Source organism: Cibotium barometz, chromosome 2 (assembly GCF_041138505.1).
Source record: "Cibotium barometz isolate CiBa-2024 chromosome 2, ASM4113850v1, whole genome shotgun sequence".
Classification (NCBI taxonomy): domain Eukaryota; kingdom Viridiplantae; phylum Streptophyta; class Polypodiopsida; order Cyatheales; family Cibotiaceae; genus Cibotium; species Cibotium barometz.
This window is the reverse complement of record NC_141047.1, coordinates 49,418,455-49,442,462: the sequence shown is the minus strand read 5'-3', so window position 1 is coordinate 49,442,462 and position 24,008 is coordinate 49,418,455.

The window sequence follows — 24,008 nt, the reverse complement described above, 5'->3', positions numbered from 1 at the left end:
TATCCTCGCTATGCATGCCTTTTCTACTCTCTTTCCTTCTCTCTTTTTCTCTCTTTTTCTCTTCTTTTTCTCTTCTCAGTTCATCTCTGTAATCTTCTTTTTTTCTGTTTCCCAGTTCATCATATGGCCAGGAAGCTCTTCAGGCTCACCTGATCTTTGGGAGACCATCTTTTGGGACTTATATAACCTTTTGGGGCACCCTCCCAGTCCTGGGGAGTTATACGGCTACATGACAGTCCTGGGGAGTTATACGGCTACATGACAGGTACTCTAAACACCCCCCAGGAGTCGGCACTACAGACTCCAAACCACCCCAACCCCACACCTTTTGAGATTACCCCAGTGGAGTCAACACAGCCCAGCTAGCTACATAGCCGAGGCCCTTCCCCCATGCCGTCCTATGCCCCTTCCCCCATGCCATCAGGAGGCCCTTCTGCCTCGCAGAGCTGTCAGCGTACTCCCGTGCAGTCGAGACTTGGTTCTCCAGCTACTACAGGTGGCCAGCGTACTAGCTCAACACGACACACTAGAGCAGGCGTAGTAGCAGGGAGAGCGGTGGGGGATGCATGGCACAGTGCTTTGGGAGGGGTGGTGGTGGGGACAAGAATGATTCAGATGATTTAGACGTGCCTCTGGGTGATGGTACGATCTACTATGACATCACTCAGACATCACTCAGACAGGAGGCATCTTGATGGATGCATGGGGGAAGGACATCATGGCCTTCATGCACTCTGTAATTGCTAACAATTACAGAGATTGCTTTATTCACTACAAAGATCAATCAAAGAGGTTGGCTGATGAGACCCTTGTTGCTATTCGCTCTAGGTATCCTAACCCCCCCAATGTTCAATTCACAGATAAATGGGCCAAGTCAAAGATTGTTTTGATACTTAGCAATAAAATATCTTTGCTTAAGAGGCATGCACTAGCAGAGCTTGCCAGGCTCTAGGGAGGTCAACCACCAAGGGGCCCGCCCCACACCGCTCACAAGCGTGAGTGGAAGAAAGCAATGAAATCAGCGAAGGAGGAACCCAGTCTAAAGCACGTGGAGGCACAAAGGATCCAAATGGAGCAATATGGAAGCGTGCATTTTGGAGCAGGGGGTGTTGAATCATGGGAGGCCCAGTTTGTAAGTATCGATCTCAAATTATATTGTTTATGTAGTTTATTAGGAGGTTGTTTCTTTGTACTAACCCCTCCGCAAATTGTGTCATCTTGTAGTTTGATATCGTGGGCAGGTACCCTACTCCTGTCGAGATAACCTACCACCGCCACCATCGCAGAGAAGATACATGGAGGCACTTCTATAATGACGGGTTAATTACTGAGGAGCAGTATATCCGGGCTACTGGAGAGTCCCCCGAGGTATTTGAAAGTAATTAAATAATATCAATATTATAAATAAAGATTTAATTTTTCATACATTGATATATGTTGTCCCTTGTTTACAGGACCCTGCACAAGAAGATGAGGAAGAAGGAGGCAGAGAAGGGAGCGCAGAAGGGAGCGAGGAGTAGTGCTAGCTACTCTTTTTTGTACTTAGCCCACTGGCTTGGCTTCGTGCCTCTTGTATATACACTCCTCTTATTTTTGGTACTTGAAGCCACAGGACGTGGATTAGCTTCGTGCTATATGTACATACAAGCAACTTTTGAGCTATCAATTAATGCCTTTGTAACTAAACGTTTTGGAGTTGTAATGTTTTATTTGGAATTGTAATTAATGTCGGCTATAGATATGCTTGCAAGAGTGCTAATTAAAATGCGGTTGGCTCTGAGAATTGAATTACACAATGTGGAAATGGGATTCCTGTAACTACATAGCATACATAACATACACAGCATTCTGTTCAAGCACACAAAATTTAAAAAATTTTGTGTAGCGCGTCTATAAACGCATCTATATACACGTCTGTCTGTTCAAGAAGCATCTATTTGCGCATCTACAAATGCCTCTATAATTGCGTCTATAAACACATCTATGAATACGTCTGTAAATTTCTCCCCGAGCGTCTATTTGTGCGTCTATATGCGCGTCTATAGGTGCATCTGTTTGCTATCTTTTAAACGTGCCTTCAGACGCGGGTCTATAGACGCACTAATAGACGTGCAGATAGATGCGCCCGTAAGCTTTTTTTTAGTTGAGTAAACGTGTCTGTGTGCACGTCTCTAGGTGCTTTGTCTTGTTGTGGTGCAGGTCTTAGAATGGGGAAAAGAATCTTAAAAATGGAGCCAAGAAATATCATGCTGGTATATGACATTTTTGAGAGGTGGGGGGTGGATGCAATTGGACCATTTTCCAAGACGGCCAGAGGGAAGTGTTATATGCTTACTACGGTGGATTACCTATCAAAATGGGCAGAAGTGAAGGCGATGAAGAGAGTAGATAGTAAGGAAGTGGCTGATTTTGTGTATGAACATATATGTTGTAGATTTGGTATTCCTCTGACGTTATTGTCAGACAATGGTCCTGGATTTCGAGGAGAGGTAGTTGACCACTTATGCAGAAGACTAAACATCAACCACAAATATGTCACTCCTTATCACCCTCAATGCAATGGTTTGAATGAAAAATTCAATGGTGAATTTAAGTTGATGATGACTAAAATGACCGAAAGTCATGTCAAAAATTAGGATGTAGAGATGAATCGTGTAATATGGGCATACAGAGTTGTGGTGAAATCTGGCACACAATTCTCACCATTTCATTTAGTTTATGGGAAAGAAGCACTTATGCCTATTGATGTAGAAATTCCAGCTTTGAAGTTTCTAGTTGAAGAAGGATATGAACCTATCAATTGATACAGAGAAAGATTGTTGGCTTTGCAAACAGTCCAATTAGACAGAGAACTAGCTTTTGATCACTATGCCACTATGCAATTGAAAAGACAAGAGAAAGAGAATAAGGAGGTGAAGCAAAAAGGAATCGAAGAAGGTAATCTAGTTCTCAGGTATAATAGCAAGCTGGATAGTACATTTCATACTCCATTCCAGACAAAGTGGGAAGGTCCATACAAAGTTGAGAAAAAGTTTGATATAATGGAAGCTATCAACTTACTAATTTAAATGGAAAGAAGCATAAAAGAAGAGTGAATGGTCTGTGATTAAAGAAATATTTTGCTCAGTTGATGTTAGCCTTGAAGGAAAAAGATCGGGAAGCTTATGATGCATGTTAGAAGGTTGTGGAGAGTACAGAGGAAGATCTGAATATCACATCTTTGTTTGTACAGCTGCTGCTGGACATGAATGTCTCACCAGAAATAGGGGGTTGCTAAATATGTGTGGACAAAACAGAGATCGATGATGTGTATATACTATGCAAAATACTAAGAGCTTTAGGAATATGCAATCAATTTTGGTCAATTTTGAGTCTCGGTTTAGATAAAATTAAATGTGCAGGAGAGAGACTGGAGAGAAAATAAAAACTTTTCTACACAAATTTTGTAAAGTTTTGTGAGTTTTTAAGGTTACCTTGTGACATGGCTGGTGGGCGACTGGGAGCCTGTGTGTCAATAGGAGCTTAACTTGGAGTGGGTGGTAGCCATACATGGCACCATGTGTCTGTTCTGCACACTTGGAAGACATGCAAGAAGCCAATTGTCATTCTGGAGGGCTCATGAAGCCTCCTGGAGTAGGCACCCAGTTTCTAGAGCCTGGAGAGCTCATTTGCAGTTTTGTGTGGAGATGGAGAGCCTGGAAGAGTTGCCTAAGAAGCTGTGAAGCTGTGGATGCAAAGGAGACCGGATCGAAAGCTTGCTATGGATGCCTGAAGAGGAAATTGCGAGCCTGAATTGCTGAATTTGCTGAGAGGAGGCCGCGGTAAGCAAGGAAGAGCCAAGAACTGCATTTTCACGCGAAGGACAATCAGAATTCAGAGATTCCAGTGGTGGCAGGAGACCAAGAGGAGTGGGCCGAGCTGAATTGGGGCGAGGTTGGAGGTTTTTGGGAGCAAAAAAGGTCCAGAACAGGAGGAGGAGGAAAGGCTGATTCTGATCTGAATTGGTGGCTGCAGCCAAAACAGCAGCATTTGGGTGCTTATTTTGAGGTTTACCGTGAAGAAGATGGGAGAAAATGAGAGCTGGTCTGATATTTTGCAAAGCTGATATGGAAGTGTGAAGACTTTGTAATGCTTTTCAGTCATGTATCTGTTCCTTGGAAATGGGCATTCGGGTTTGAGGTTCTTGGAATTGTATTAACAGGTTTCCATGTCGAAGTTGTATTTTCATCAAAAGTAGATGATGGTGTTTGGTCTCTACTGTTGCATGTGGATGAGAATGAATGGTTGGATTTAACTTTTTCTCCCTGGTCGGAGTATATTTATCATTTTGAATTTTGTGAAGATGAGGATCTTGATTAAGTGTATGTGCTACTGGGCTGTGTAGAGGCGAAGACTTGAATTGAAATAAAGTTTTGTACATACTCTTGGGTCTGGTGTTCTGGGTGTATTGTATCACTGTGTGGAAGTGTGACACCCTATAAAGGCATATATAGCTATACCGCTTCCTTGTCATCAATGTCTCTTGGTTGGAGAGAGTACATTATGGGCTAATGTGGCACAACACATGAAATTGGCCAATCCCCAATTGGCTGACCTGCTGGAGATCAAAATTGTCACTTTCATGATCAGTTATTGCTTTCGTAGGTGGAGAAAGACTCACCCCATACACACAAGAGGCGTCTATGCCATAATTGTCTGACACAAATGAGGCACAACCCAAACTAGAGGATTTTGGAATACAGCCAAAGTGGCGGAAAGAATGCTTAACCAACTCAGCGGGTTGACCCATTGTACATGTCCCTAAAGATAAGATGGACTCCACTAGAGTTTTAGGAGGCCAAGCAGCACGACTCCCATATCTGTTACAATTTTTTGGTCTTCATGCCAGCAACCTTTACAAGCATACGAGAGCAAAGGAATTAGATGCTCACTTGGATATGGGCATGGCATCGTATCCCGGACCCAGCAATAGTGGCAAGTGTTTGATTTTTGAAATTGCTCGTGGTCCTAATTGATCAACCCAAAGAGCCCTATGATGGCTATGCAGCTAAGCAATTGCAGTTCGACATGAATCAAGGCCCATCTAACTGGGGCATGATGTCGTATTACCATCGTCTAAGGTACCCTCAAGAAGCTTCAATCATGAAGAAATTTCTATCAACGTAAGTTTGGTGACCAGGTCTTTAGACCTCAGTATAACAAGTTTTGTGAACAGAACCTACACCAGGAAGGGGGGATGTTAATCTAATTTTGGATTAACAAGTATGCTCCTCCAATTGAGGACATTCATAAGTGTCATGAAATGGCACTATAAAAGTTATACATTATGAGATATTGGCCACCCAAGGCCTAGTTAAGTAAGTTTTGGGCGCCCAAGTGTAACTCAAGGGCCAAATGTATATAAGGCATTTTCCCATAAAGAAAAGATAATCCCCCTTTTTTGTGCTATTGAGAGCTCTTCTTTGTGTCTTGAGCGAGATGGAGAGAGAGCATTCTAGCATTTGTGCCTCTTCTATGCTTGTATGATTCATGCTTGTTGTGGGAGAGTGAGAGTGAGAGAGATTGCCTTATGCGACAGTGTGAGAGACTCTACGGTGACAGCGTGGAGGTGGAGCTTAGAGGTTTGGATCTTAACAAGTGAGCTTGGAGGCCTCAAGGGACTCAAGTTCGAAACATTGGTAAGTTCCCTACGACAGCTGTGTTCTATTACTCATCCTTTAGGTGAATGCATTGAGTTCTCTCTTGGAGGTGCGGTAGCCCATAACAACATTTCATTCTTAAGAGCAAGGGAATGACAATATTTCACACACTAAACCATCGGTGAGTGTTCAATTAGAGAAAGATATATGGTGGTTAGGAGCATTTGAGGTTCCCAAAGGAGACACACGAGGTGCTATCATGGGTCTTTGAGAGGTTGCCTTAGGTTAGTGATGTAATAAAGTCATAAATAGGGCGTGAGAAGCTGGATGTTGATGGTTTAAGGAGCTTTGATGTTGCTATCATGGGTGTTTGAGAGGTTACCTTGGGTTAGTGATGTAATAAAGTCACAAATAGGGGGTGAGAAGCTGGATGTTGATGGTTTAGGGAGCTTTGACGTTGATTGGCATCTTGGCGAGGATCTGAAGACAATAAAGTGTATGCTAGGTTGCACTTAAGGTGCAAATACAGCTCACCCATGCCCTTGGTACATGCATGGATTGAAACAAAAAACCAAGAAGAAACGTAGAGGGGACGGCCAATGGTGAAGAGGAATGTGAGGAAACAGGAAATTGTGAGGGAGAGTGGGATAGTGGTGTCCTTTCATCACCTATGTTGGCTCCTCCATATAGGGACAATAGCTGGAACCCCATAATTCCTTTCCCTCTTAGGAATGTTCACTTTTGTACTTTGCATGCTTTCATGTGTATCTTTGACCTCCTCTTAAAGTGTCATATAGACTATGCGTTCACTATGCCCTGTAAAAATCGATAGGATGAGGCAATTGCTAGAGTGGAGAAGATTTTAAATGACATTGGTTGCCATGGGGGCGACGTGGAGATACGAGTTAACCAAAATACCTCTGGAGTTTCACATATGGTTGCTCAAAAGTTTTCAATGAGTTGAGGAAAGGTATGATGGTTTCTCCATAAGCCTTTCAACAAACTGGACAAGGTTCAAAGAAATGTAGATAGGCAACATGTCAAGGAAGGTGAAAATATTCCTATGAAGAGATGGAGCTGTCGAAATGTAGATAGGCAACATGTCAAGGAAGGTGAAAATATTCCTACGAAGAGATGGAGCTGTCGAAAGACCTTTATGCTTGTACTACTTTGGACTGCTTGGATGCAAACATTGTTGTTTTGCGTGAGCAAGTGTGAGCAAATTTCAATAAGATAGTGCGGTTGATGAGTCAAAGCAGCACAACAGACGAAAATCACAAACAATTTCAAGCAGGGTTGAAAAGCTTCATTGAAGCCATGGTCCGCACATGGAGTGAATTGAATATTGTGCATTATATAGTAATATAATGCTTTTAAAGGTTTTGCAAAACAAATTTATTCTTCTAATGCACTTTTCCTAAATGGTGGTTTTGTTTGGTATCTGCAGCACATCTTGTACGCTCATGGTGGTGCATATTTCATGAATGCCTATGGCTCACTTAACATGTGGAGCACCCAAGGAATGGACAAAAGTCATTACCATGCAAGGGGAGTTTATTTCAAGAACACAAGACATGGAGGTGGCAGGACTCAATTAAACTATCTCAAAGAAATGTTTGATAGTTCTTCCGTTATACCTTTCATTAGGAAGTGAATGGGGTCTTCTTGGGCCCTTTAATTTGCCCAAGCCTAATCAAGGTGATTAAGGAATAGCCAAATGGGGGGTTGCCATATGGACTGAAATGTTGGGTTTGTAAGAGAGGTGTAAGAGTGGTCAAAGGGTGCACTTTTCCCCCCAAAAGGGGGGAGGCAATTTTACAATTTTCGGACCTCCATAACTTCTACATACAAGCTCCGATTTGAGCGGAGATTATAGATCCGTGATCTACGCATCAAGAGCTTTCCATAGATATGTTACATGATATGGTTTTGTCCGCTAGATTTTAAATTCCATTTTTTTCCCAAAATTCAAATTCGAATAAAGTAGCCGTTTTGAAGCTTCTAATTAGAAAACGTTTCTTCTTAAGAGAAAAGGTTTGACTCCTTAAACTGCCAAATAAAAGGGCCCAAGAAGCCTTCCATTGAGGTCCTAATGGGAAGAAACCTTTCAAGGGAGAGGGCTTGAATGTCCAAATTGGCCCAAATTGCCAAAATAAAAAGTAAGGGTCAAAAAACAGCAAGGTGGAGGGCAGGGATAGGACCTGCATGTCATGCAGCATGGAGGGTAAAGTATGGGTCCCTATAGACTTGAATGAGGCCTAGGGTTGATGTGTAGCTAATCTTTGGGGATACTATCTACTATTGAATGTAATCAAGTGTTATAATTGAGAATGTAAATGGTTCTTTTTTGCCTAATATGTAACCATGTTATCTTTCGTGTTTAAAAACCTCTTTTTTTAGTGCGTGACATTTTTAAAAAAACTAAGGTTTCGTCTAATGATTACGTTGGCCACTATAAATGAGCACCCTATCTCTTTTTGTCCATTTTCTACAAGCACTTTGAAAGCACACAAGCAATCAACTCCTCATGGGTGGGCACAATCATCGCTTCCGAACTCGCACAGTACTTATTCTCTATTGAGGTCCCCATCCAACCTAATGAGGATGCCCTCTTAGCCCAGGAGCTAGAAGTCAGGGATTTGCACAACCTTGCTACCCATATTGGCAATTTTGTTTTTTAATGTAGAATCTGTACGGCTCATTTTTCCATGCTGACAAAAGCAGGAGGCCACGTAATGACCCCTCCATACCACAAGAGGACCACACGAGGGCATTGCGGTTTGCTAGGAACATTGCAGAGCACCGGCAGTCTATGGTGCAAATTCTGTTGTAGTTTTTGGAGTCCCCCTTGATTCTGAGGATCGTGAAGTTATGCGTCATTACCAATTTTGTTAGATTGATATACTTAACTTGCTTGGTTTTATTGGTAGTGAGTAAGCTTTGTAATATCTTCAAATATAGTTTTTTTGATTACTTGAATTGTATCCCAAAGATTTACGTTGCTTTGTAATACTTGAAGAAGTCTCAAGATGTTGATTTTTGAAATATGACATTCTTGGTATTCCACATATTTGTGTGTTTTGATGCTTTGTGATAAGTGTCCAGAAGGGTGCAAAAATTTTACTGTGCAATTTGGCCGAAAAGGCTAACTTCATGCCCTTCCAGAGCAATAAAATATTTCCTCGATTTTATCAATAGTCTTCAGTGAGAACGCATATTCAATTGATGTCCCATGCATTTAGCATGCGTATGATTTGTTTGCACGCGTGAGTGACCTCTTAAAATTAAGGTTTTTTTAGAGTTATTGCAATGATGGCATTTTCTTGTATAAATAAAGGTCAACCACTATTTTTGCCCATTCTTTACCAGCAAGAGCATTCCCATCCTTACTCTCAACTCTCCTCACCATGGTGCGGACAAAGCAAACAGTGAAGAAGATGAGCAAAGAACGATATGCCTGTTTGAGGGACAACACAAACAAGAATTTGGAGCATTACAACTGCAAACTCAAGAAAAAATTGACAGAGCAAGCCAGCTCATCCTCTCGGCCAAGTAATCAGGTAAAGTTGGTGGATTACGACACGAAAGATATCAGCACAACAAAAAACTAACATCAACATCGACTGTGGAGAGCCTACATGGGAACACATGGAGATTCCCAACCACCTAGCCATAGGGGGAAAGACCTTGCCACACATCAACATGCAACATCAAGAGCAGCAAGGGGAGAAAGAGAAGCAACAGGACCAAGAGCAACAACAACAGTAAGAGCAGCAAGGGGAGCAAGAGGAAGAAGGACCGCCCGGCCCCAAGAAGAAACAAAAGGAAGTCGACCTATTATAGGCCTCGCCCCCTACAACCATGTCCCATCGATCTTCCTCCTCATGGCCTTGCCCTGCAGAAGATGCTACGGGGTTCAGGGCTTTCCACGAGTTATGGCACTATCAGAAGTCCGTAGAGCTTCTCATCCGGAGGGCACCTCTCTCATGAACGTGCAAAGAAATTTTATGGGAATACAAGATGGAATGTCGGATGCAATCGGTTTTCCTTGAGGCCTTCCAGGAAGCCGCTAAAGCATATCTTCTTAATCTATTTGAGGACACCAACTTGTGCGCCATCCATGCAAAACAGGTCACCATAATGGTAAAGGATATGCAATTGGCCTATCGTATTCGCAGAGAAAAGGGGAACAAAAAATGATGTATCTCAATTTTTGATGTATATCAACTTTTGATATTAATGAATTTTTGATGTGTATTATATCTTCCTTTTGATATTAATGAATTTTTGATGTGTATTATATCTTCCTTTTGTATATTTGATTGTCTATTTGATTTAATTGTGTAATATATCTTCCATCATGTTTTAATAAAGGGCCAAAGGGGTGCACAAAAGGCCCCTTCGGGCCACGTGCAATGGCCATTTTTGCACCCTTCTAGCCCACATGGTTTTTAATTATCAATCCAAGATAAACTATCCTGAAGGGCATGGGGTGAGAAAATGTTGTGTATGGGGGCCTCATACAGGCCATTTTCGTGATGGCCAGAGGGGTGTAAAAATGCTATGTATGGGAGCCTCATAAAGGCTATTTTTGCACCTCTCTGGCTCTCGTAAAATTTTTGCACCTCTCTGGCTCTCCTAAAATTTTTGTAGTTTTTTTCCTAAAACTTGAAGGTTTTTATGAATATTAAATTCAAATCCCTTAAAATCGGACGTAGATCAAAATTGCTATTAGGATGGAAATATCATGGAATTAAGATGCTCTATAGGCAACCCAATACATCATGAAGTTGGTCTCCTTAAATGGTCTTTCCCAAAGTGAAGAATGCAAGGGAAAGGAAGATGATGTAAATACAAGACATGATTGATTTTAAACCTTCAAAATCAGAATGCATGTAATTTTTTATTTCCTTTGTAAAATTAAGGTAAATTAGAGATCAAAAGGGATGGCCTTGCTCTTGTAGATTGTAGTACATCTTCATGTGGTTCTCAATATCTTTTTGCATGCTCACTGATTACCAAACTAAAGTTAATTTTTTTAATTTTCACCATTTTTGTGATTAATTAGGGACTAAATAACTTATTCTTATTCTAGTGTAGGGTGTAAAGCTATCAAAATTGTGATGACTAGAGGGGTGCGAAAATGATGTGTACGGGGGCCTCGTATTTTCGCACCCCTCTGGCTCTTCAAATTTTTTTTAATTTTTTTCCCTAAAATTTGAAGACACACCATTTTATATAATTAATTAGGGGCTAAAGAAGTTATTCTCATTCTAGTAGAGGGTGTAAAGCTATCAAAATCGTGATGGCTAGAGGGGTGCAAAAATACTATGTACGGGGGCCTCGTACAAGCCATTTTTGCACCCTTATGGCCCTTCTAAAATATTTTGTAGTTTTTTCTCTAAAATTTGAAGACACACCATTTTCTATAATTAATTAGGGGCTAAATAAGTTCTTCTCATTCTAGTGGATGGCTTAAAGCTATCAAAATCGTGATGACCAGAGGGGTGCGAAAAAGTTGTGTACGGGGGGCCTCGTGCTGGCCATTTATTAAAATTTAAAGATGAATTTTTAGATAAATTTATTTATCTATGAGAAATATTTAAATGTCAAAAGAGGAATTATTATGACATTTGGAATTCCATCATGTAGACGGGCAAAGAGAAATTTCTAGAATATCGAAATAATGGATATTTTAATTTTGATAATATCATTTTATGAGAAATAATTGATAGGAAAAGAGGAATTCCCATGACATTAGAATGTAAATAATTAAATGCAAAAAGAGGAATTCCCTTGGTAATTGGGATCCAAGAAATTAAATGGAAAAAAGAAGATTTTTTAGTATAATTCGATTTATGATTATTTACCAAAAGTGGAAATCTGGGTAGAATTGATTTCTTCAAATCCCATGAATTCTTTTTTTCAAAAAAAATATTGAATATAATTTAATTGAGGAATTGAAAAGGAAAATGGAAATGGTTGTCAGAAAAAGAATCTTTAATTAGGCCAAGCAATTGGCAGAAATTAAAGACAAAGTCCTATTATAGGTATCAATCTAGAAAAAGCTATTAAATGGGAATATCATGTGAATGGATGTGATAAGATGAGTATGGGATGTGATTGGATGTGAATGCGGATGTATATGTGAAAGAAAGGGTATGCATGTGTATGAGAATGAATAAATGTGGGTATGGATGTGGATGTGGATATGGATGTAGATGTGTATGTGAGTGTATGGATGTGGATATGGATGTAGATGTATGGATGTGAATGTGGATGTGGATGTATGGATGTGTATGTGTATGTGGATCTGGATGTATGGATGTGGATGTGTATGAGGATATGGATGTAGATGTATGGACGTGGATGTATGGATGTGGATGTGTATGTGGATATGGATGTGGATATGGATGTGGATGTATGGATGTGGATGCGAATGTGGATGTATGGATGTGGATGTATGGATGTGTATGTGGATATGGATGTAGATGTACGCATGTGGATATGGATGTGGATGTATCGATGTGGATGTGGATGGGGATGTGGATATGGATGTGGATGTGTATGTGGATATGAATGTAGATGTATGGATGCCGATATGGATATGGATGTATGGATGTATGGATGTGGATGTGTATGTGGATATGGATGTAGATGTATGGATGTGGATATAGATGTGGATGTATGGATGTGGATGTGGATGTGTATGTGGATATGGATGTAGATGTATGGATGTAGATATGGATGTGGATGTGTATGTGGATATGGATGTAGATGTAGGGATGTGGATATGGATGTGGATGTGTATGTGGATATGGATGTAGATGTATAAATGTGGATATGGATGTGGATGTGTATGTGGATATGGATGTAGATGTTTGGATTTGGATATGGATGTGGATGTGTATGTGGATATGGATGTAGATTATGGGTGTGGATGTATGGATGTGGATGTGGATGTGGATATGGATGTGGGTGTATGGTGTGGATGTGTATGTGTATGTGGATATGGATGTGGATGTATGGATGTGGATATGGATGTGGATGTATGGATGTCGATGAGTATGTGGAAGAATGAATGTAGATGTGTATGTGGAAGAATGAATATGGATGTGTATGTGGAAGAATGGATGTGGATGTGTATGTGGATGTATGAATGCGGATGTGTATGTGAAGAATGGATGTGGATGTGAATGTGTAAGTGGAAGAGTGGATATGGATGTGTATGTGGAAGTACGAATGTGGAAGAATGAATGAGGATGTGTATGTGAAAGGATGTGATGTCGATGTGAGTGAATGGATGAGATGTAATGTGATGTGAATCGGGATGAGAATGAATGAGATGTGATGTCATGTGAATCAGAATGTGAATGAATGATATGGGATGTGAATGGATGATATGTGATGTGAATGAATCTGATGCGATGAGATGGAAAATGATGTGATTGGATGAGAATGTGATTGGATGAGAATGTGATTGGATGAGAATGGGCACACATATGAATTGGATTTGAATTAAGTAATATGGATTGATGTGGAACAATGTGGAAAGACGAGAATTCATTATAGAAACTGTATTTGTGACCTGTTTGTAAATGACTGTTTTATGTCAAGAATGCTGGGGAAGCATTTTGACCGTCTTGTGAATAAGGTCGTGGAGACCTAACTGATAAAGTTGCAATAGCTGACAGAGAGTCAACGAAGGATGTCTCGCGTAGCAAGGTCGGCCGAGGTCTTGACCACCCTCAGTTCGACTTAAATGGTGAGCTTTCGGTACGGTGGATGAGGGACCAAGGAAGCGGCCTATGAGTGAAGTGCTAGGTGACCTGAGAAGGATCCTAGAGGGTGTTGACCATACGGTGCTCGGGCTTTGGGTCGCCGAAGATACCCACACGTGCGTCGTGGAAGATATTGGAACAAGGAGTAAGAGTTGTTTTCTGGTATGGATCTTGTTGATTGACCTTGCTGGTCCTCAACGGATGAGTCCATGGCTCTTTTATATGGATCTGTTGGTTGATCTTGCTGATCTTCAATGGAGATTCCATCTTGAATTTTTGATAAGTGAATATATTGCCAAGTACTATGAGCTAGGAACTATCGAAAAGGCCTCTGAGTGGACAGGTGGTGAGCGTTCTGGTTGCCAATGATGCCATAGATACTCCAATGAAAGAACGATTGGAAATTAAGATTCAACCGAATATTTTGGAGGATTGTGATCAGTGATACTATGGCTTCATTAAATCATTGTTTTAAAGATAGCTGAATCTATGAAGAAAGCAATTGGCCTCGCCCATGAATGTTTGGGCACGAGACTAGGCTAGTGGTCACTCCAAAAACCGAAACCAGGAAAATTTCCCATGCCCGGAAAGCGGGGACGATTCCACCTTTTTGAATTTTCTTAACGAATTTTTCTAACGAGATTAATTCTAAAATATCCTTCACCTGAATAAACCAGATAGAAGGAAACTATTATTACTGATATAATTTGATCATCTGAGTAAACTCATCGCTTTTTTCCTAATCAAGATCAGGCACAGCCGTTGATCCACTTATTTGAGAAATTTATGAGGGAATTAACTAGTTACTCGAATCCTAGCGTAATCCTAAGATTTTTCAGTTTGATTATTAAAACTCCACTGATTCCAGTCTAACCCCATCTGGCCCATGGGTTAGCCACCTCCGTGCCACTGGAATCGGTAGATCCAAACAAGTACTCACCCACCTATAATTGAAATGCCTTTCTTAACTTTAGCTTTAGAAAACAGATACGCACACACTCCTCTTTAAAACTTTAATATAAAAATAATCCCCTGACAAAACAGATATGATCACAGGTTTCATAACTCAAAATTTCCATTCAATCCCTTGTTTCACAAAAACAGTACCACTCTGGACTCACCGTTGGGACCAGCTGGTCAGCAAACGAGATCCAGTAATAGATTACATTAATCATTTCGTCAACATATATATATATATCTTCCTCGACATACGTATGGGTGTCCTAAGCACCGCGAGCCCGTGCATCGCCTGATCAGAACCCTCCAGGATCCTCCTTAGGTGTCCTGGTACTTTACTCAGGGACCGCTTCGTCGGCCCTTGCCCATCGTACCGGAAACACACCATTTTTCACCATATCCAGGCTGGTCAAGACCTAGGCAAGTTTTTGCCGCGTGAGTTGTCCCTTGAACACTCCTCGCCAACTATTGCAACCGAACTTCCCTTAGATAAACATATATACCAAATGCTCCCTCTAGCATTCTGGTGTAAGATAGTCCTTAAAGAAAACAGGGTTTCTATGCAAGTTTTCAGTTTTGATTTTGTTTGAAAACCATGAATAATCTTAAATCCGTATCTCAATACTTCTAGATCCAGGTCTGAATTCCAAACAGAATTCCTCGAATTCTGTTAACTTGATCCTCAAATCAAAATCAAAAGTCTTATCTTAGTTTCAGATTCAGTTGGGGATTGAGTACATTTTTCCTGAACTAGGCACATCATCATTGATTGAAATTGACGAAGGAATTAGGTCTTGGTCAATAGTCTGAATCAGAGTCTAGGTCTTGAAAGGTTCTTCCTAAACTATCTTTCTCGAAAGGTACTATCTCAATTTCTCTTTTTCTAAATTTTATTCGACGAATATTTGCTCACAGATTTCTAAAACATGAATTTCTTAGGAGGAATAAAATAATCATTTATCTCGATCTCCGACTTCGATAGTTTAATTGAATTTTCTCATTACCATCTTAGTAAATATGAAACGATAGCATTTCTTCTCACAGATTATCTACTTATTCATTTTTCCAATTTTTGCGAAAATTAAATAGAGGATTATCTACTTATTCATTTTTCCAATTTTTGTGAAAATTAAATAGAGGATTAAGAAGAACCCTTATTTAATTATAAAGATTCTATATGCATCTAATTATGCATAAAATCCAATTTTGATAAAAATCACACTTTTATCATCATAAAAACCATTTATGTTGAAAATCACTCTTTTATCATGAAAGAATTTCTTTAATGCATGTGTTTATGGATAAAAATCATTTATCACACTTTTAATATAAAAAATTATCTTTTATGCATAAAAAAACATTTATGATGAAAATCACACTTTTAATATAAAACAAATATCTTTTATGCACCCATTTATGCATAAAAATCATTTATGATAAAAATCATACTTTTAATATATAGAAATATCTTTTATGCATATGTTTATGCATAAAAATCATTTATGATGAAAATCACACTTTTAATATAAAAAAATATCTTTTATGCACCCATTTATGCATAAAAATCATTTATGATGAAAATCATACTTTTAATATAAAAAAAATCTTTTATGCATATGTTTATGGATAAAAATCATGTATGACAAAAGTAACACTTTTATAATGAAAAAAATATTCTCATAGAATTTAATTCTATTGAAAATCATTCTTTTATAAAAATTAATCAATATTCATCTTTCTATGTATGAATGAAAATGACACTTTTAGAATACTTTAACGATGGGGATTACTCTTTTTGATTAATAAAAGATGAAATTTATTTCACAAATTTTTAGAAAATTTTGCCATAACCTCCTTTGTATGGCTGACCATTTTTCAATTTTTAACTCACTAAATTTAATTAGAAGTTCACCAAGAGTATTTAAATCACTCTAATGTAAACATTTTCTACTTATTTAAGAGAAACATTATGAAAAACTTGATTTTATCCAATAATCATTCATGTAGGATAAATAATGGTTGGATTTACTAAAGAAGAGAGGGGAATGCCTTTTTTCAATGAGGCATAACATCATTTCATTTTAGAGAAGACAAAAATCATAAAAAAACCATAAAAGAAATAGAAAAGAGAAGAATCTCCATCTTACATAGATAATTTGAGAGCTTTCCTTTGGCTTCATGTTTTGAGGGTTCTACTCTTGTTTGAATCAAGAGTGGCCATGAATCTTTTAGAAGAGGGAAGGTCAAAAACTAATGAATTATGAGTAAAATTCACTGTTTTTGGCACTTGGGAGAGGCAGGGTAGCAGTGCAAAACACTATTGAGTTTCAACAAAGGGTAAGGCTTCTATTTATAGGAAAAAGTGAGCTTCTAACCAAGCCAAGTGATTCTAGAATTTTCCAAATCAGTTTGGTCAATTTTTGACCATTTTTGGGTCAGTTTTGCTCACTTTTTGGATCTAGTTGAAACAGGAGAGAGGAGAGATAAAAATATCTCATTATTTGGGAGTTTAAAACTCATTCAAGCATGTGAAATAGGTTCCTCCTTCATGAGGGAAATTCCCCCATACTGAGGTGTCAAAAATGCATCATTTCATCTAAATATCTCTCTTTTTTAACTATTAACCTTGTCATCTTATGTGAGTATTTACTCATTTTTGGAGATTTTCCTTTTATTCTTCTATTTATCTCCTTACTACATTTGGATGAATCTTATTGGTCCATAGGAACCTTAATTTAAAATTTTGAAAAAATCTTGACCCTCAGGATAATGCCTCTTGAACAGATTATACTTAATTTCTAATGCCTCTTGAACAGATTATACTTAATTTCTAATGCACCTTCTAAAAATCTTTTTGAGCTTCTGTTTTAGGGAAACTTATTTTAATAAGATGAGATATTTTTCTATCCAAAAATATTTAAAAATTGTATTATCACTCTCTAGAAGATTTTCTCTCTCTAGGCCAAAACTGGTAGAAACAAGATCTTTTATATTTCTCAAGAGGGATTTGATTACAGGGGAAGATGCTGGACATCTTGAGAGCCTGGGGAGGAATCTTACATTCTCTCCTACTTGAAAAACGTGAGATTCTCTCATCTCGCAAACTGGGGGTGATCCCGCAACAACAGATCGGTTTCATTCTCCCAGGTGGCATCTTCAAAAGGATAGAACTTCCATTTTACCAATAATTCTCTGAGAATCTTCTCTCGAACATCAAGAATTTATTTAGGTTAGTGTTCCATCTGTCCTTGGGTTGAAGAGGTTAGGATTTCATCATCAAGTACATGATTTGGGCTTGCCACATATTTCTTTAGAAGGCTTACATGAAATACATTATGAACTTTGAGATGAGGAGGCAGAAGAAGTTCATAGGCTAAGTCACCTACTTTCTTTGTAATCAGATATGGCCCACAAAATCTAGGGGATAACTTCTTGTACTTCCCAAGAGATAGAGAACTTCTTTTGGGCCTTAGTCTAATGAAGACCATATCTGCTTCTTCAAACTTTCTGTCTATCCTCTTCTTATTTGCATACTGCTTCTGTCGATCCTGGGCAACTTTAATATCTTTACGAATTGACTGCATCTGCTGCTCCATGTCGTCAAGCATCTGTCTGAACATCTCGACCCTAATCAATGGGTCGGACCAAGTTAATGGAGTTAAGCAATCTTGTCCATACAGAGCTTTGAAAGGGCTCATCCTGATACTTCGGTGATAAGAAGCATTGAACTCGACTAGGTGCAGATAGCTTAGCCACTTCTTGGGTTCCCTGCCATAGCATGACTGAAGTATATCTTCGATTACTTGGTTTACCCTTTCAGTTTGACCATCGGTCTCAGGGTGATAAGCTGTGCTAAGATCCAAGAAAGTTCCCACTGCTTCGAAAAATGCAGTCCAGAACCTTGAAGTAAACTTGGGATCTCGATCACTTACTATTCTCCTGGGTAGGCCATGCAATCTGAAGATTTATTTGAGGAACACTCTGGCCACATCCACTACAGTGTAGGTTTCTTTTACTAGGATCAGATGGGCAACTTTGGTTAGTCTATCAACTACCTAGAAAATGGAGTTGTAACCTGATTGCACTGAAGGTAATCCAGTAATAAAGTCCATACTAATACATTCCCACTTCATCTGGGGGATGTCCAATGGATGTAACTTCCCAAGCATTTTTACTCTTTTAGCTTTGACTTTCTGGCATGTCAGACATTGACGTACATGATTCAGTACATCCTTTTTCAGACCAAGCTAAAAGAAGCTTTTCTTTACACACATGTAGGTTTTGATGAAACCTGGATGTCCTGCTATAAGACTGTCATGGGCTTCATTCAGAATTTGATCCTTGGCTCCCTCATCATTGGAAATGCATAGCCTATGATTATAATACATAATGCCATCATCAAGGCTGTACCCTTGAACTCTGTTCAACTCCTGTGGAGTTTTGCTTTCCTACATAAGTAGGGTAGCAATAGGGCCAAAGAATCTATCCTGCATGATCTTCTCTCTTGCTTCAATAATCAAAGGATTTGATATTACAGTAATTGCAAGCAAGGAGGCTTTTCTGCTGAGGGCATCTGCTACCACATTTTTCTTGCCTGGTCGGTACTTGATTTCAAAATCAAACTCTTGTAAGGTCTCCATCCACCTTCTTTGGTGCATGTTGAGGTCCTTCTGAGTGAAGATCCACTTTAAACTCTGATGGTCATCAAAGTGAATCTTTTTCCCAGTAGGTAATGTCTCCACAACTTTAAGGCATAGACTATTGAAAGTAATTCCAAGTCGTGGATAGCATAATTCATCTCATGCGTTCTGAGCTTTCGGGATTCATAGGGCACTTCCTGCATGAGTGCACCTCCCAGGGCACAACCACTTGCATCAATTTACTACCTCAAAGGGTAGAGAGAAATCTGGCAGCTTCAGAACGGGACTGGTTACCAAGGCGGTCTTTAGCTTATCAAAAGCACTTTGGCACCTGACAGACCACTGAAATGGGGTATTCTTTTTGAGAAGGTTAGTTAGGGGGGAAGCTATGAGAGCATACTTTGGTATAAAAATTCTATACCAACCAGTCAATCCCAAGAATCCTCTGACTTCTTTCACTGTCTTTGGTTCAGGCCAATCTATGCTGCTTGGACTTTTGCGGAATCTGGAGAAATTCCATCTTTGGATACCAGAAAGCCCAAGTATTCAACGTGGTCAGCAGAGAAAGTGCATTTGCTCTTTTTGGCAAAAAGTTGGTGCTTCCTTAGAATCTCAAGGACTTTTCGGACATGAGTCTCATGGTCAATTCCATTCTTTGAGTAAATCAAAACGTCATCAAAGAAAACTAGAACAAAATCATCCAAGTATTCTCTAAGGATGTCGTGCATTAGGCAATTGAATGTAGCTGGGGCATTAGTTAATCCGAATGGCATGACAGTAAATTCATAATGCCCATAGCGAGTATTGATGGCTGTTTTTGATATATCTTGATCATTGATCCTGATCTAGTAATACCCGGATTTGAGATCTATCTTTGTGAAGATCTGGGCTCCATTTAGCCTGTCCAAAAGCTCCTCAATTCTTGGGATAGGATACTTATTCTTAACTGTCACAGCTGATTTAGACCTCTGTAGTCCACACAAAGTCTAAGCGTTCCATCTTTCTTTTTCTGAAAGAGAACTGGCGCACCCCAAGGTGAAACACTGGGTCTTACAAACCTTTGTTCTAACAGCTGTCTAAGCTGTTCCTTAAGTTTGATGGCTTCAGGAACTGGCATTTTGTACGTGCGGGCGCAGGGCTACTGGCTAAGCTCTGGTGGGGGTTAATTCAATCACATGATCTACTTCCCGGATTGGAGGCATTTCAGTTAGTTCTGCTGGGAATAGATCATCAAATTCACTTAACCATTCTGGTTCTTTAGCCTTAAGCTTTGAGTCTACTAGGTTCATTTTGACAACATAAATTTGCTGCTTCTTTCTAAGTCCTTTCAGCAACCTAGAAGCTTTTACTAACTGAAGGTCTGGGGATCCAGAAACTCTAGTTCCTTGAACTTTGTTCCCGTGAAGGTCATGGAAGGAAATGGTTCCATTGTGACAGTGTATGTTAACTTGATTTTTGTGGAGCCAATCCATTCCAAGGATCTCGTCAAAAACTCCCAGAGAGGTAAGACTTTGAACAACTGACAGTCAGTTACATTACCATCTAGATTGAACTGGATAAGATCTGTCTCATGGTGAGTGAAAAGAATCTTCCCACTTGCCAATTCAACTTGCATAGGTTTCCCTGATTTCTGTTCTAAGACTAGCTTACGCAAGCATCCAGGGGAAATGAATGAATGAGAACTGCCTGAATCAATCAAAAGCTTAAAAGGCTTACCTTGATACTCTACTGGAGTATGGATGACTGAGAACTAACGGTTAGGTCCTTGTTTTTCAATTGCAGTAAAGATCTGCCCTCTTTCCTCTTCTACTACATCAGAAATTGTGACTGCTCTAGTTGTTGCAGTCTGAGGTGGAACTCTTTCTCTTTGGTTGCCCCAATTCTGGGAAGGAGTTCGGAGGTTGCTCTGGACAAAGGTAGATGGCTGAGCTGGAGTTCTTTTGGGGTTACCCTTGCTTGGGCGAGACGGACCTTGATTGGACTGGTATGAAGGGGTTGGTCTCTGAATTCGGGTTCCTTGACTTCCCTGTCCCCTTGACATGGCAGGACTCGGGCAGACTTTCAGTTGGTGACCGAAACCTTGGTATCCAAAACATCGGTTTTCACTTCTGAGCTCCTCCCTCTGATTTCTTGAAAGAGGTGGGGCTCTTGATAAAGTATTTTGGGGGAAGGGTCTTCCTTCACTTCGGAATCTTCCTGCATCATCCTGATTTTGATTCGGGCCTTGCTGCCTCTTCGGGGGTGGAAAGTTTGAAGTACTTCCTTGGGCTTGGAATCTTTTAAAGTTAGAGGGTGCAGGCTTTGGCGAGACCTTTACTACAAAGGCTTTGGCAAAATATTTTTCCATTCTTACTGCTTCAGCCACCATGGACACTGGCTTGGCATTTTTTACTAGTGTGTCCAAGGGTTCGTTCATTCCCCGAATGAACCTGGCCATGAGTTGTTCTTCATCTAGAGGTGGTGAATATTTGAGTAGAAGAGCAAAGGCTTGGTGATATTTCTCGATGGTTTTGCTCTCCTGCTTTAGCTCTAAAAATTCGTTCATTTTGGTTTCCAAAAATCCAGGGGAACAAAATCTCTTTCTTAAATAGGTTTTTAGGTTGTTCTAGGACTGAGTATTTCTGTCCAGACGGTTGGTGTCACAATGGTTTCTCCATGCAACCTTGGCTGTTTCCACTATTTTCAGCCGAGCAAGAGCCATTTTGCTCTGCTCATTGTAGCCTGTGACGTCAAAATATTCTTCCATGGCTTCCACCCATTTCTCCACAGCCTCGCCCAGGTTCTCCCCTTCTCCTTTGAAGGGTCCAGGGCTGAGTCCTATATGAAGAGCCTTGCGAACATCAGGGTCAAGCTCGTCATCTTCAGAGAGAGGGTCTGGCTGACGGCATTTCCTCATCTCATGATTCTGCCAAAAATTTATATATTATTAAATTTTTATTTTGATATCATCCACGAGATCCTAAAGTTAAGAGGTTTTGAAAATAATTTCTTAGACAAGACAATGATCTTATTGGAAGTCTATGACATATGTCCGATAACAACACCATATTGGGGAATATGGGAATTTCCCATAAGTTTGGGACACGTGGTCAAAACTTTGGATTTGCCATAACTTGAACACCATTACTCCAAATTGTGCGCTTTAAATCTTAATACATCCCTCTTTTCAAGCGCTTTCCAATGATAGGTCACATGATAGGGTTTTGAGAAACTTATAGACATGTTAATCGGGTCCCACCTTTTTAGTATTACAAAAATGGGACTTGGGAGATTCCCAAACTCACAAATATGGTGTTTAACAGATTTTTCTTTATCAGATCGTCCGTAAACAATCACTTATACGATAAGAAATTCTTGGGATAGGATACTTATTCCTAACTGTCAGCTGATTTAGACCTCTGTAGTCCACACAGAGTCTAAGCGTTCCATCTTTCTTTTTCTGAAAGAGAACTGGCACACCCCAAGGTGAAATAATGGGTCTTACAAACCCTTGTTTTAATAGCTGTCTAAGCTGTTCCTTGAGTTAGATGGCTTTAGGAACTGGCATTTTGTACGTGCGTATGGCTGAGCTCCGGGGGTCAATTCAATCGCATGATCTACTTCCTGAATTGAAGGCATTTCAGTTTGCTCTGCTAGGAATAGATCATCAAATTCACTTAACCATTCTGGTTCTTTAGCCTTAAGCTTTGAGTCTACTGGGTTCATTTTGACAACATAAATTTGCTGCTTCTTCCTAAGTCCTTTCAGCAACCTGAAAGCTTTTACTAAGTGAAGGTCTGGGAAGTCGGAATTGTGTGATGAAATTCATAAAATTGATATTCAGACTGAAATTTGTAAATTGGTAATTGGGTCTTCAGATGGAAGTACCGCAATTGTATGGAATCCCTGACTTGCTTGAGGCCTAGACATGATGGTATTTACTTATATTCCTGTATATACCGAGGGTATGACTACAGCTCTTTATTGGCAGTATATACGAGTAAATCTAAGACCTTCAAATTATAAGCAAAAATGCTATCTAGATGATTAATTTGAATGTGGTTGATATGATTTTAAAATTCTGGTTGAGAATTGATGAATTGATTTAGATTCTAATTGGAAAAAAAGAGTTCCTAAATTTTGGTTGAAAAGTGATAAGCTGAGCAAAACCATAATGAGGATGAATGAGACAAGTCCCTGTGATAATATGTTCGTGACTGGAATGATGATAATGACCTCAGCAAATCACTATGAGATTAGTGGATTATGCTATCAGATTGCTACTGTTAACACTTGACAAATTGCGAACTTGCTTGACTAAAATTCCCGTGGAGGAATGTTCAGAAAGAAATTTTTCGGTCTAATGGACCATTATTGTGTTAAAGATATGAATGATATGATCTGAATGAATTGTTATTTAATGATGAGTTCTATATAAGGGATTTTGTTGGGTTGACCAAAATATAAGGAATCCTAGAATTAGTTGGATCTTAAGGGAAAGAGTTGTCCTCATCACAAAAGGGAACCAAACTAGGTCCAAATCTTGTCCAAATTCAACCAAACATAACCTGGAAAATTCTAGAAATTAGTTGGACTTGGTTAGAGCTATAAATAAATTCTTAGCCCTTTGTAAAAAAATATGAGAACTATATTATGCCAGTATTATGCTGAAATATTGATATTTTCTATATCCTCTAAAAACCTCTACAAAATTGAAGAGATTGGAGCTTCTCTCTCTCTTCAATCTTCCTTGGTGACTTCTACAACATACCAAACCAATTGATTGGTTGGGGTCCTCTTCTGTGATCAAAGAATCAAGTAAATTAGAAGGTAAAGTGTGGATTATTATCTTTTTCTTATTAAAACTCCAAATGCTTCTCTTCTCAACCCCTCTCAAGCTTGAGAAGCTTTAATTTGAATGGCTTTTGATTACTATTGAAGTTCTTTTATGAATTGTAATAAAGAAACACATAAATTTCCATTTATGCTTAATTTTAATGGTTTTTAAGCAT